Genomic DNA, 14,357 nt, shown 5'->3' on the forward strand with positions numbered 1-14,357 from the left:
ATATTCATCACATTGCAATTGTCCCAGGTCCCCACCAGAAGAGAGAAAGGAGAGAGTCCCTGTGGAGCATTCATTATATTGGGAGCAGGCCACACCCCCAAGGGATCATTTCTTCAATTGATTGGCTGCTCATAGCAGCGAGTGAGCTTGAACCACAGACCTTGTGGTTCAAACTGACTTTGCAGTCCAGTGCATTAGCCCACAGCACCACACGAGGACACCTGTTTCTGATAGTTAACATCTAAATCGCTCATCCTATAAACCCAAAGGAGTTCTGTTAGTGTAGTGGTTATGAGTCGGACTGCTAACCTCAAGGTTAGCAGTTTGAAACTACCAGCTGTTCCATGGGAGAAAGATGAGGCTTTCTGCTCCTGTAAAGATTCACAGCCTCGGTAACCCTATGCAGGGTCATTATGAGTCGGAAACGACTCCATGGCACACCAATACCACCACCATAAACCCAGTCCTGGTGTGGCGCTGTGGGTTAATGTGCTGGACTGTGAAGTTGGTTTGAACAACAGAGTCAGCAGTTCAAGCTCACCAGCCACTCCTCAAAAACCCTATACAGGGTGGCTATGAGTGGGAACCAATTCAACGGCACTTAACAATAACAAAAATCAACCCAGTACACAGAGGAGACAAGCTTGTTCCTTGATCTGAAGAATCTTCCATTCTGATTGGAATTTTGAGCAACCGTATCCTTAAGCAAAAGTCAGTTCATCAAAATGTAGCAAATCTGACACTTGCATAGAGTATCAAAGATCTTTATCTACATCTGGGTAGGTTCTGGTCAGCTCAACCATAGTCACCCAAGCAAGCTAGGTCAAATGGGTACCGGCTGCAAGTTTGGGAGTTCACACACACACACACACCTCCCTGCACTTCAAACCAGCTGCCCTTCACTCTCAGTCCTACTCCCCCACCATTTACCGCCATGGGCTAGGTCAGTGCCCATGGGCTCAGGAATTCACACAACTCCCTAAACTTCAAACCAGCCAGCCTTTCTGCTCCTATTATCTCAAGGTCAACAGGTGCCAAAAGAATTTGTCCAAACTCAGCTGGAGTTTTCATTGCTGCATTTCCCCCAACTCCACTCACACACATGCAGATGGTCACCAGCAAGCATATGGCTCACCGGCTTCCTTTAACTTTTAGTCCTAGAAGAGTTTTCTCTGATGGGTTGATTTGCCTTGCTTTGATGCCTCTGATACTCAAAACACCAAGTAGTCCTCTTTTTCTGCTTGAATCTCCTGTTCTCCTAGAAGTTCTGGGTTGGTCTGCATCTCTTTTCAAACGCAAATGTCCCACCTCTGAAGGTTCTGGGTGGGGCTCAAGAGTCTACCTAAAATACCATTCTCCACAAAGTTTTATAAGCCTATTTTCTCTGGGTTAATTCTAACTTCCTTTTTAGCAAATCCAATCACGTATAGGCTGAAAGCAGGCTTACAAATTCTTCTGTAATCATAATTCTCAATATTCCTATAACACATGTATGTCTGTTTTCAATAATATGCAGGAGAAACCAATATCTGCAAGGCAGTAAAACACATAAATGTTTAAAAAAACACTCAAGTTCATTCTTTTCCCTTGAATGAACCCCTTTCATATGCACATGGCCTTGGGCCTCTGGACTCCTGTATGTAGGCCTAGGCCCTGTATCAGCCACCCTTTTTAAACAGGGTGTCATTGGCTCCAGACAACTCCAGAATCTGCAGCTCTTCTTTCCACTGACATATTTTATCCCATGCCTCTTCGTTCTTTCTCTTACAAAACCTCATAATTTCATAGGCCTGGAGACATTGCAATGAATCCTGCTCAGAGCACCAACTGCTTAAACCAAATGGGGACCCTGCCTGACTTCCTCTGATTCCACAAGAAGGAAAGAGGACCAATCTCAAAATCAGCCAAAGGCCAAGTCCTGTGAAATGGAGGTCAGACATGTCTCCACCTATATCAGTGCCTTTAAAACCAGTCAGACTTGAGAATCAACTTAGAAAGCTCATCTTTGTGATTTTGTGTATATAGAACCCCACTCTCTTGGCAGAATCCTGGTGTGGTGCTGTGGGCTAATGCGTCAGACTGCAAAGTTGTTTGATTGCAAGTTCGGTGGTTCAAGCTCACCAGCTGCTCCTTGGAAACCCTATACAGGGTTGCTATGGGTCAGAATTGACTCGATGGCACTTAACAACAACTGTCTTGATAGCACATGTCTTAGGTCACCAGGACTTCAGGCACTATGTTAGGCATTAAGAATGCCGCAGGAGACAAAAACAGACTTTTTAAAAGTGCAAAACTTAACTGGGATTACTGGTCAGAAAGAAACTGGAGGAAACTGAGATTATGGCTGTCATCCACCCTTCGGGTCTGGAACATTACTCACTCTCATGTGTCAATTTTTAGCTAAGCATAAATAGGTATATATTGTTGTTAGTGTTGTAGTGTTGGTTCCAACTCATAGCGATCCTGTATAGGATTTTTCTGAGGAGTAGCAGGTGGGTTTGAACTGCTGACCTTGTGGTTCTCAGTTCATTGTTGATCCTACAGAGCCACATCAGGAGTCCTAGATAGGTATACACTGTTGTTGTTGTTAAGTGCCGTAGAGTCAGTTCTGACTGATATCGACCCTGTCTGGGGTTTCCATGGGTGGCTGGTGAGCTTGAACCACACTGATCTTGTGTTTCAAACCAACTTTGTAGTCTAAGGCATTAACCCACAGCACCACACCAAGACTTCCAGATAGGTATTGTTGTTGTTGTTAAATGCCAGTGAGTCAGTTCCAACCCATAGCGAACCTGTATAGGGTTTCCGAGGAGGGACTGGTGAGCTTGAACTGCTGACCTTGTGCTTCAAACCTACTTTGCAGTTCAGAGTATTAACCCACAGTGCCACACCAGGACTCCCCAGATAGGTATAGGGGTACATTAACACTAGCAAGTTATGTTTACCATGGAGTGGTCAATCATTCAAGATCAAAAGTGAACATTTATCTAAGGACAAAGTTGGGAAAGGATAGGAAGGAGTGTAGAATGGACATAGGAGCTATAGGGAGGAAGTGGGCTAACTGTTGTTCCATGGAGGGGATTACCATCATTGAGATGATGTAAAGTGTATGATTTGTTGAATGTAAAACTGATGATCTTCTCTGTAAATCTGTACTCAATTCACAATAAAAAGTTTTTTTAAAGTTCATAGTTTGCATTTCCATACCAACTTTAACATTTCAAAGGACTTACCAGCTATTACTTTATTAGTAATATACAGATAATAGTCCCAAAATCAAGCCTCACCTAATTTAAACTCTAGTCTTCTTTTCAGAGAGAATAATTTATTGCTGCTTTAACTGCCCACTGATACTTGGGGTGGTAGTTTGTTTTTATGCCTCTTAACTAAGTGGTAGAAAGGTTCTGAGCCCTGGTTGCAGAGATTAGATTGGACTATGAGCCACCAGGTCCACAGTTCGATCCCATCAGCCGCTCATAGGAGAAAGATTTCTTAGATAGGCTGTCAAAAGGATGAGCCATAAAGGGACAAAATTTATAAATAGGTCTTTATCAGAATATTTGTTGAGAGGCAAGGTCTCGCCATCCTGGCTTCTAAGGAGCATTTTGACTGTACGTCTTTCAAGACCTTATTAGGAAGTAATAGACTATTTACTGTACAGTAGTCTTATAAGGGAAGCACAGAGGTGATTAAAAGATTTGGTCTAGCTCAGGACATTAGCTAATAATATAAACTCTTAATTCCAAACCTACATTTTCTCTTGAGTTATAAAAGTTGTTTCACTGGCAGATTGATTATTTCTGATGTCTGAAAAAACTTGTTTACTATATGAGTAGAGGCATGGTTTGTTGTTGTTGTTAAGTGCAGTGGAGTTGATTCAAATTCATAGCAACTCTGCATAGGGTTTCCGAGGCTTTTAAATCTTTACAGGAGCAGAAAGCCTCATCTTTCTCCTGTGGAGCGGCTGATAGGCTTGAACTATGGACCCTTGGGGATCATAGTCCAGTCCAATCTCTGTAACCAGGGCTCAGAGCCCTTCTACCACTTAATTAAGAAGCATAAAAACAAACCACCACCACCACCGCCACCCCAAATATCAGTGGGGAGTTAAGGTAGCAATAAATTGTTCTCTCTGAAAAGAAGACTAGAGTTTACATTTAGGTGAGGCTTGATCTTGGGACTATATCAGTAAATGACTCAGCTATGGGTGAGACAGTCAGGCAGTCAGGCAGGTGTTTGTCATTACTATTATTGACTTCTGGCACTTTTAGGAGTCGTCGTATTGTAGTGGTTATATGCTGGGCTGATAACTGCAAGGTCAACAGTTAGAATCTACCAGTCGCTCTGCAGGCGTAAGATGAGGCTTTCTGCTCCCTTAAAGATTTACAACATTGGAAACCCTATACAGGGTCACTGAGATTAGAATCTGATTCAATGGTCCACCACAACTATCACCACCAAGTCTGAATTGACTTAATAGCAATAAATTTGGAGTTCTGGTGTGGCACCATAGGCTAAGCACTCAACTGCAATGTCTATTTGAACCAAAAGGTTGGCAATTCAAATCCACCAACTGATCCTTGGAAACCCTATACTGAGTCTCTATGAGTCGGAATTGACTCCACAGTACTTTTGAACAAGAACAATGGCACGCCTCGTCATTGTTCTTTCTTGTCCAGATAAAACTGCAAGAACCAAAAGGGCCAGCTTGATAAAGTAAGCCATTGTTAACTGCCATCAAGTCAGTTCCAACTCATAGTGACTCTGTTTAGGATTTCCACGGAACCGCTGGTGGGTTAGAACTGCTGACCTTGTGGTTTGCAGTCTAGTGCTGATCCTACAGTGCCACACAGGAAGTAAGTATCTCCTTATTCATACTTCCTAGATTTTTATAGAGGTTATGTTTCCTTTCTGAGATAACACAAAAGGAATTATAAAAAGGATAACCTAATTCAAGTGATGAGTCCTGGTGTGGCGCTGTGGGTTAATGCGCCAGATTGCAAAGCCATTTGAACTGCAGGGTTGGTGGTTCAAGCTCACCAGTTACTCCTTGGAAGCCCTTTACAGGGTTGCTATGGGTCAGAACCAACTCAATGGCACTTAACAACAACAACAATTCAAGTGATACAACCTCCAGGAAGTTTTCTCCAACTTCTCTACGAAATTAGTCTCTTCTCTGTAATTGTTAATATTCTTTTTTGAAATCTATATTATAATATGATGTTGTCAAAGACTTCATTTTTCTTAGATCCACAGTTAACACTCATGGAAGCAGCAGTTACCAAATGACGTCTTGCATTAGGCAAATTTGCTGCACAAGACTTCTGTAAAATGTTTAAGAGCAAAGATGCCAGTTTGAGGACTAAGGTGTGCCTGACTCAAACCAAGGTTTTTTCAATCACATCATGTGCACATGAAAATTGGATAATAAATAAGGAAGACCAGAGAAGATTTGATGCATTTAAATGATAATGTCAGAAAAGATATTCAAAGCACCATGCACTGCCAGAAGAACAAACATATCACTGTTGGGAGAAGTGTAGCCAGAATGCTTCGAAGAAGCCAGGATGGCAAGACTTTGTCTCTCATGTTATCAGGAGGAACCAGTCCCTGGAGAAGCATGTCACTCTTGGTAAAATGGAGGGTCAGTGAAAAAAAGAGGAAGACCCCCCACCAACAAGATGGACGGATATAGTAGCAGCAGCAATGGGCTCAAACTTAACAACAATTGTGAGGGTGGAGCAGGACTGAGTAGTGTTTTATTCTGCTGTGCGGCGGGACACTATGACTTAATGGTACCAAACACAGCACATTATAGCAGTGGCAGAATTGTATGTAGCAGGTTTATATGCCTGTGTCATAGAGTGAAAATTTCTGAGAATAAGAAATGCTTTTTATTGGTCTCTTCCTAACACAATACATAGCACAAGAAAGGTGGTCAACAGTATTCATTGGATAAAATTAGAGATAGTAAAAAATGGAAGCTTGCAAAAGGTCATCACACTACATTTTTCTCCTACTTCTAAAAGCTTCATTAAAAAATTTTAGATAAGGTACGGAACCCCCTCTGTGGTATTACATAGTTACTGGGGAAAATGACATTCATTGCAAATGGATATAATATTGCTGAACCTTAAAAATTAATTGTGATTAGTAGAGAATCTCAAGACTATTCTAAAAAGATAATTTTAACAAATGTTGTTGGAACAACTGAATATATGTGCAATTTTCATGATGATGATGATAATGAACAATGGCCACGGGCTCACACCACACATGAGAAATTAACATGAAACAGATAGTGATTAGATCAAAAGCTAAAATTAAAAAAATTGTGTAAGAAAATATAGGAAATAATCTTTCTAACTTTTGCTGTGCAATTATTTCTTAGATAGGATGTCAAAAGGATTAGCCATAAAAGAACAAAACTTATAAATCAGTCTGTATCAAAATATTTGTTGAGAGGCAAGAACTCGCCATCCAGGCTTCTAAGAAGCATTTTGATTGTACGTCTTTCAAGACATTTGTTTGTTCTTCTGGCGGTCCAAGGTGCTTTTAATAGTCTTCTTCATCACCATAATTCAAATGCATCGATTCTTGTCCAGTCTTCTTTACTCATTGTCCAACTTTTGCATGCATATGAGGGGATTGAAAATTCCAAGACTTGAGTAAGGTCCACATTAGTCTTCAAACTGATCATTTTGCTCTTAACACTTTAAAGAGATCTTATGCAGCAGGTATGCCTAATGTTGTTTGATTTCATGACTGCTGCTTTCATGAAAATTGATTGTGGATCCAAGCAAAACAAAGTCTTCAACAACTTCCAACTTTTCTCCATTTATCATGATATTATTGAGTGGTCCAGTTGTGAGGATTTTTGTTTCTTTATATTGAGGTGCAATCATTACTGAAGGTTGTAGTCTTTGATCTTCATCAGTAAGCATTTTAAGTCCTCACCCCTTTCAACAGGTTATATCATCTACATAATATAGGTAGTTAATGAGCCTTCCTCTAATGCTGATGTTACATTCTTTATCACAGAATCCAGCTTTTTGGATTATTTGTTCATCATACAGATTGAATAAGTATGGTGAAAGGATACAACCCCGGCACACACCTTTCCTGATTTTAAACCATTCAGTATTCCCTTGTTCTGTTCTAACAATAGCTTCTTGGTCTATGTACAAGTTCCTCACGAACACAATTAAGTATTCTGGAATACCCATTCTTTGCAATGTTATCCATAGTTTTTTTTATGGTCTACACAGTCTTGGTATGGCACTGTGGATTAATGCTCTAAACTGTAAAGTCAATTTGAACCACAAAGTAGGTGGTTCAAGCTCACCAGCTGTGCCTTGGACACCAATTTTATGCAGGTTTGCTATGAGTTGGAAGCAACTCGACGGCACTTAATAACAACAACACAGTCAAAAGCCTTTATATAGCCAATAAATTAAAAGTAAATGATCTTTTTCGTATTCTCTGCTTTCAGCCCAGATCCATCTGATGTTAGCAATAATATCCCTAGTTCCATGTCCTCTTCTGAGTCCACCTTGAATTTCCCTTCTTCTTTTCTCCTCTGTTCTTACCCTCCTCACCTCTGCTAAATGAAAAAGTCTATCATTGTAGAAACTGCTGATTATACAAAAGGATTTTCTTTTTTTAATTTGGAAACTCTCAAATATAAAATGAAAACATTAGAAATACTAGTACATATCCTTCCATTAAAGCAGTTGAATGAACTGACAAAAAAATGAATTAAACATTTCACACACAGTCTCTAGAATTCAAAGAAAGTACTCCCAAAGACACAGTAACATTTAAGTGCTTACAAAAGCACATGGAATTCAGACCTCATTTAGCACATCTCTGAGGAGATTGTTGCAGGTTTCTAGTTATTTCCCTCTCATAACTGGCACACTTGAATCTTCAACTTGACATTGCTTTCCTCTCCTACATATGAAGTTTAAAAAGAACAGAGTAGATGCTAAAGATCCGTTTCTGAAATAAACTCTATTTTTTGGTATTTCAACCAAAAGTTGTTATTGAGCTTCTGTTAGGTAAGTCTCTATTAGTTCCAGCTCCTCTGTTTTATCCATCTTGAATATTTGAAATGACTAATATTAAAAGAACCAACTATAAACACAGTCACATTAGATTCTTTCAAATACTAATAGAATTTGTTTATTTGGAGATTTTTCATCCAGAAGCATTGCCATAAATAAATAAATTTTCCTCTGTCACAATTATACCTACACATGTGCCCACACCCACAAACGTTCAAGAGCTGGAATTCAGGAGATAATGGCTGAAGGCAAGAGTTGTGGGACAATACTATTTACAATAGCAAATAATCAGTATTTTTAGTGTGTGGTCTCTTACCTAAACCTTTCAAAATCCTATGCTATCCACAAAGATATTTTATGCATGAAAATTTGGGAACGTTTGCATGCAGCATTTTAAATAAAGACTAAAATACTATAAACATTCTCCTCCGTCATTATCAACAGTTTATTTGAATTCTAGAATTGTACAGTAAGATAAGCATAGGCTAATAGCCTGAAGATAACCTTCAGTGAATTTAAATGATGGGTCAAAAATGGACTAAAAATACATTCTTGCTTCGCTGCAATAAGATGGCCTCTGAACAAAAAGCTCATGAATGCTTCTTGTTAATACTGTTAATTTTCAGATATAAAATTACCTGCATTTCCTCCCAAAGATATCTAATTCCACAGTCTTACTCTCTGAAACATATTTCATTATTATTTGAAACTAAATATCTACACTGAAAATTTAAAATTTCAGGAGCTAATAACAACAAAGTTAGTCCTGGTGATCCAGTAGTCATGCTAGAGGAGAAAGATGATGCTCCTACAAAGCTTGACTGTCTCAGCAAGCCTAGGGAGCTGGTCTACTGTGTCCGGTAGGGTTGCTATGAGTTGGAATCAATTCCATGGCAGTGAGTTTAATGACAACATCATTAATAATAGTAACAGCTAATATTTCAATATTTTTATTAATATTGTAAGATAGATTTATTTAATGTATTTAATAAGTATATTTGTTTAATATATTTAATAATAATATTATAAGATTAATATAATCTCATTGGACTTCTGGTGTGGTGTTGCTGGTTAATGCGGTAAACTGCAATGTCGGTGTGGGCCGTTAAGGCCAGCAGTTCTAACTCACCAGTTGCTCCTTGGAAACCCTGTACAGGGTGGCTATGAGTCAGATCCCAACTCGATGGCACTTAACAGCAAAAACATAATATAATCTCATTATATTAATATAATCATAAAATTAATATAATCTCAGTAAGACTGGCGTCAAGTGCAGAACAAACCATCAATTGCTGTATATAAGTTCAAGTTGAAGCAGAAGAAATTTAAAATAAGTCAATGAAAGCCAAAGACTGGGGTATATATCCCACCTGAATTTAGAGACTGTCTTAAGAATCAACTTAAGGTATTGAATACTAAAGATTGATGACAAGGCACATTGTGGAATGGCATCAATGACATCATACATGAAGAATGAACAATGTCATTAAAAAGACAGGAACAAAAGAAAAGATCAAACTGGATGCTAGAAAAAACATTGAAACTTGCTCTGGGAAGTTGAATAGCTACAACCAATGGAAGACATGATGAAGAAAAAGAAGAACTGAAGAGAGATTTCAAAATGTGGCCCCTGAAGACAAAACAGAGAACTATAATGAAATGTGAAAAGACCTGGAATTAGGAAAGCAAAAGAAAAGAGCATGCTGGGCATTTCTCAAGCTGAAAGAACGGAATACATTTTCAAATATCAAGTTGCAATATTGAAAGATGATATAGACAAAAATTAAACAACACAGGAAGCCTCAAAAGAATACGAAAGTAATGTACACAGTCACTGAAACAAAATGAGCTGGTTGATAGTCATGCATTTTAGGAGGTAAGAGAACTTCCAGAGGTTCAAGCCAGATTCAGAAGAGGCTGGCCGTGGAATGAGGGATATCATTGCTAATGTCTGATGGATCTTGGCTGAAAGCAGAGAATATATCAGAAAGATGTTTACCTGTGCTTTATTGACTACGTAAAGGCTTTCAATTGTGTGGATCACGACACGCTATGGACAACATTGTGAAGTATGAGTGTTCTGGAACACTTAATTGTGCTCATGAGCAATCTATACCTGGACCAAGAGGCAGTTGTTCCAACAGAACATGGGAACACTGAATGGCTTAAAATTAAGAAAGGTATGCAACAGGGTTGTATTCTTTCACCATACTTTTTCAACCTGTATGCTGAGCAAATAATCTGAGAAGCTGGGTGATATGAAGAAAAACTTGGCATCAGGATTGGAGGAAGACTCATTAACAACCTGCGATATGCAGATGATACAACCTTGCTTGCTGAAAGTGAAGAGGATTTAAAACATATACTGATGAAGATCGAAGACCTTTGGGTATGCATTACATCTCAATGTAAAGAAAACAAAAATCCTCACCACTGGACCAATAAACAACATTCTTATCAATGGAGAAAAGATTGAAGTTGTCAAGGACTTCATTCTTCTTGGATCAACTATCAACACTCACGGAAGCAGCAGTCAAGAAATCAAATGATGTATTGCATTAGGCAAATGTGCTGCACAAGACCTTTTTAAAGTACTGAAGAGCAAAGATGTCAGCTTGAAGACTAAGGTGTGCGTGCCTGCCCCAAGCCATGGTATTTTCAATAACCTCATATGCATGTGAAAGCTGGACAGTAAATAAAGAAGACCATAGAAGAATTGATGCATTTGAGTTATGGTGTTGGAGGAGAATATTGAAAGTGCCATGGGCTGTCAAAAGAACCAACAGATCTGTTTTGGAAGAAGTGCAGCCAGAGCGCTCCTTGGAGGCCAGGATGGCCAAACTTCGTCTCTCATACTTCAGACATATTGTCAGGAGGTACCAATCGCTGGAGAAGGATATCATGTTTGGTAAGATGGAGGGTCAGAGAAAAAGAGGAAGACCCCCAATGAGATGGATTGGCCAAGTAGCAGCATCAATGGGCTCAAGTATGGTAACAATAGTGAGTTAGGCCCAGGATGGGGCAGTGTTTTGTTCTGCTGCGCATAAGGTCGCTATGAGTTGGTACCGACTCGATGGCACCTAACAACAACAACATTTCCAGGAGCTGATAGTACGGATGGAAGTTCAAACTGACTAAAGGCATGGGGAAAAGCAAGACTTCAGGAATTGACAGAATCCCAACTGAGATGCTTCCACAAATGGATGCAATGCTGAAAGCACTCATTCGTTTGTTGCAAGAAATCTGGAAGACAGTTACCTGATCAACTGACTGGAAAAGTTGTGCTCATTCCAAATAAAGATGATTCAATAGAATGCAGAAATTATCAAACAACATCATGAATATCCCACATCAGCAAAATTTTGTTGAAGAAAAAAATTTTAAAGTTACAGCAGAACTTCAACATAAATTCAAGCCAGATTCCGAAGAGGGCATTATTTCTGATGTCTGATGGATCTTGGCTTGAACAGAGAATAACAGAAATATAATTCTCCGTGTTTTATTGATTACACAAAGGCATTTGAATGTGTGGATCACAATAAAGTCTGGATAATATTGTGAAGAATGGGAATTCTAGAACACTTAATTGTGCTAATGCAGAACTTGTTCATAGAACAAGAGTCAGTTCTTGGAAAAAATGATTTAATAATGGTAAGGTTATACATCAGGGTTATGCATCCTAAGGCAAATGCATCAAATTTTCTATGGTATTTCTAATTCACTGTCCAACTTTTATATACATGTGAAGCTACTGGCTTAGGTCAGGCGTACCTCAGTCCTCAAACTGACATCATTGCTCTTGAACACTTTAAAGAGGTCTTGTACAGCAGGTTTTCCTAATGCAATGTGTCATTTTGTTACAGCCGTTTTAGATTCATGGTCGAAGAAACCGAGGCCACTTGGAGAGGTGAAGCAGAGTTAGATTTTATTAAGCTGGCTGACTCAGAGGAGCTATTTCTCCAGATTTTGAGCCCTAAATGGAGGGCAACATGGGCCTATATGGGGTCAGAGTCTGGGGAGTGGCCAAGCTGCATACCTGTTTGAGGGCTGGAGGGGCATGGGGGGGTGGTGGTGGACCAGGGGGATTGGTCTCATATGGTGACCTGATTAGCATTTTTGCTTGCCTTCTGAGAGGGAGAGGCAATTAATTATTTTTACCTTTTCCTGTTCAGTTTGATGTCTTGACTGCTGCTTCCATGAGTGTTGATTGCAGATCCAAGCAAAATAAAGTCTTTGAAAACTTCAATCTTTTTTCTATTATCATGATGTTATTTATTGATCCAGTGATGAAGATTTTCATTTTCTTTACATTGAGAAGCAACCCATACTGAAGGCTGTGATCTTTGCTATTCATCAGTAAGTATTTTCAGTCCTTTTTTCTTGCTTTCAGCAAGCAAGCTAATGTCATCTGCATATCACAGGTTGTTAATGAGTCTCCTTCCAATCCTGAAGCCATGTTAATGCATGTGCATATTTTACCTCATCTTTATATTAACAGTTTTTTAGTTCACTGCCATTTGTTCTGTAGTCGTTTTCAACATTTAATAGGGGACCACCTACTGGACTGCAACCACAATACTGGTGGTTTTAGCCCACCAGCCCTCCATGGGAGAAAGATGAGGCTTTCTGCCTCTGCCAAAATTTATATCCTCAGCAATCCTATAGAGGGTCGCTGTGTTTCAGAACTGACTTAATGGAACTTAACAACAATCACCTATTCTTCTTTGTAATAAATAGTCCTAAGAATTTTAAGGTAACATTTCTTTTCTGGCTGAACTTGTATTTTCACTTTATTTGTTATATATTTTTTTAATATGCAAAGGTAAGTCAAAAAGTATTGCTACAAAATCAAAGAACTCTTTCTTAAACAAAAATATCAAAATGTGAAGCTATAATTTTTCAACATATCCTCAAACAAAGCTTGTACATTTCTGAAGGTGATGTTTCCACCTCTTTAAATATTCTGTGCTCTTCTAATGATACCACGTCAAAACGGCAGTTTCCTTGAGAGATTGAAATTATGTTCCTTGTAAGTGTTATTTGAGTTTGGGGAACAAAAATAAATTGGAAGGGGCAAGATCAGAGATGTAGGGTGGATGGGATAAAGTTTCCCAATTGAATTCTCGTAGGACAGTCCTTGCTATAATTTTAGCAGATGCATTGTCGTGATGAAGATCCTCAAAACAGCGTTTTTCACACCAATGCAGTTTCCAATTTAAAAAAATTTCTTAATAGGCCCCTTAATTATCCTGTGTCTTTCAAAAAAAAAAAAAATCTATCAATAATGCCCCTTTGGAGTTCCAGCAAACCATCATTCTAACCTTCTGAGTTGACCTCTTCGCCTTGAATTTAACTGGCCAAGCAGATCTCCTCCAAATCCACCGTTTTGATAGGAGCTTTTATTTTTTGAAGGCACCCTGTGTGCCTGATACAAATGAATTACTAAGAGAACTTGTCTGCAGTCATCCATAGATCACAGAAACATGTTTAGACATGTTTTGTTTGGAATAAAATTGTACATATATGAACTGCAACCTTAATAGTAATACTTTGGGACTCAACCTTGTACATGACTCATTTTTAATTTTCTAGTATTTTGTTTAATTGTATCCCATTTAATATGTTCAAAATCCTTAGCCAAATTTTGACTGAAATCAGCTACGCCTGACTGCAATAGGGAAGACTCATTAAGTGTTCTGTAAATATTTTATACTGTAAAAACTAACCATTATTTTTACTATTTTAGTTCAGAATATGGTATCCTCATTAACAGTAATCAATTTTATTAAGGAAGAGATATATTTAAATTTCCACAAAGATGCAGGTTTATGAAAAAATATCATTTGATCAGGTAGAGATTTTGGCTAACTGTATGTATCTAGAAGAAAAATCTAGACCTAGTGTAGCTGGAATGGCACTTTTATGCAGTGTATGAGAAAACCTCTTCATTCTCAAGACCTATACAGTCTACTGAGGAAAATTGTGTTAATATATAGAACACAAGTCTAGTGGGATCATGACTATGAATGACCATCCCCCAGAGCTCTGCATAAAATCCCCAGGTGGTACAATGAAGCACTTGACTTTAACCAAGAAGTTGGCAGTTTGAACTCACACACAGATGCCTCATATGACAGGTCTGGTGCTCTGCAATTCGACTCTGCACACATGAGTTCAGCATGAGTTGGAATTGACTCAGGACATCTCACAACAGAGCTGTGCATACACAACTTAATGCTTTGGCCTTGAGAAAAAATCATCCCAAGGGTACAATTTATTTCTGTAATTTTT

Source organism: Chrysochloris asiatica, unplaced genomic scaffold (genome assembly GCF_000296735.1).
Source record: "Chrysochloris asiatica unplaced genomic scaffold, ChrAsi1.0 scaffold00032, whole genome shotgun sequence".
In the NCBI taxonomy this organism is placed as follows: Eukaryota; Metazoa; Chordata; class Mammalia; order Afrosoricida; family Chrysochloridae; genus Chrysochloris; species Chrysochloris asiatica.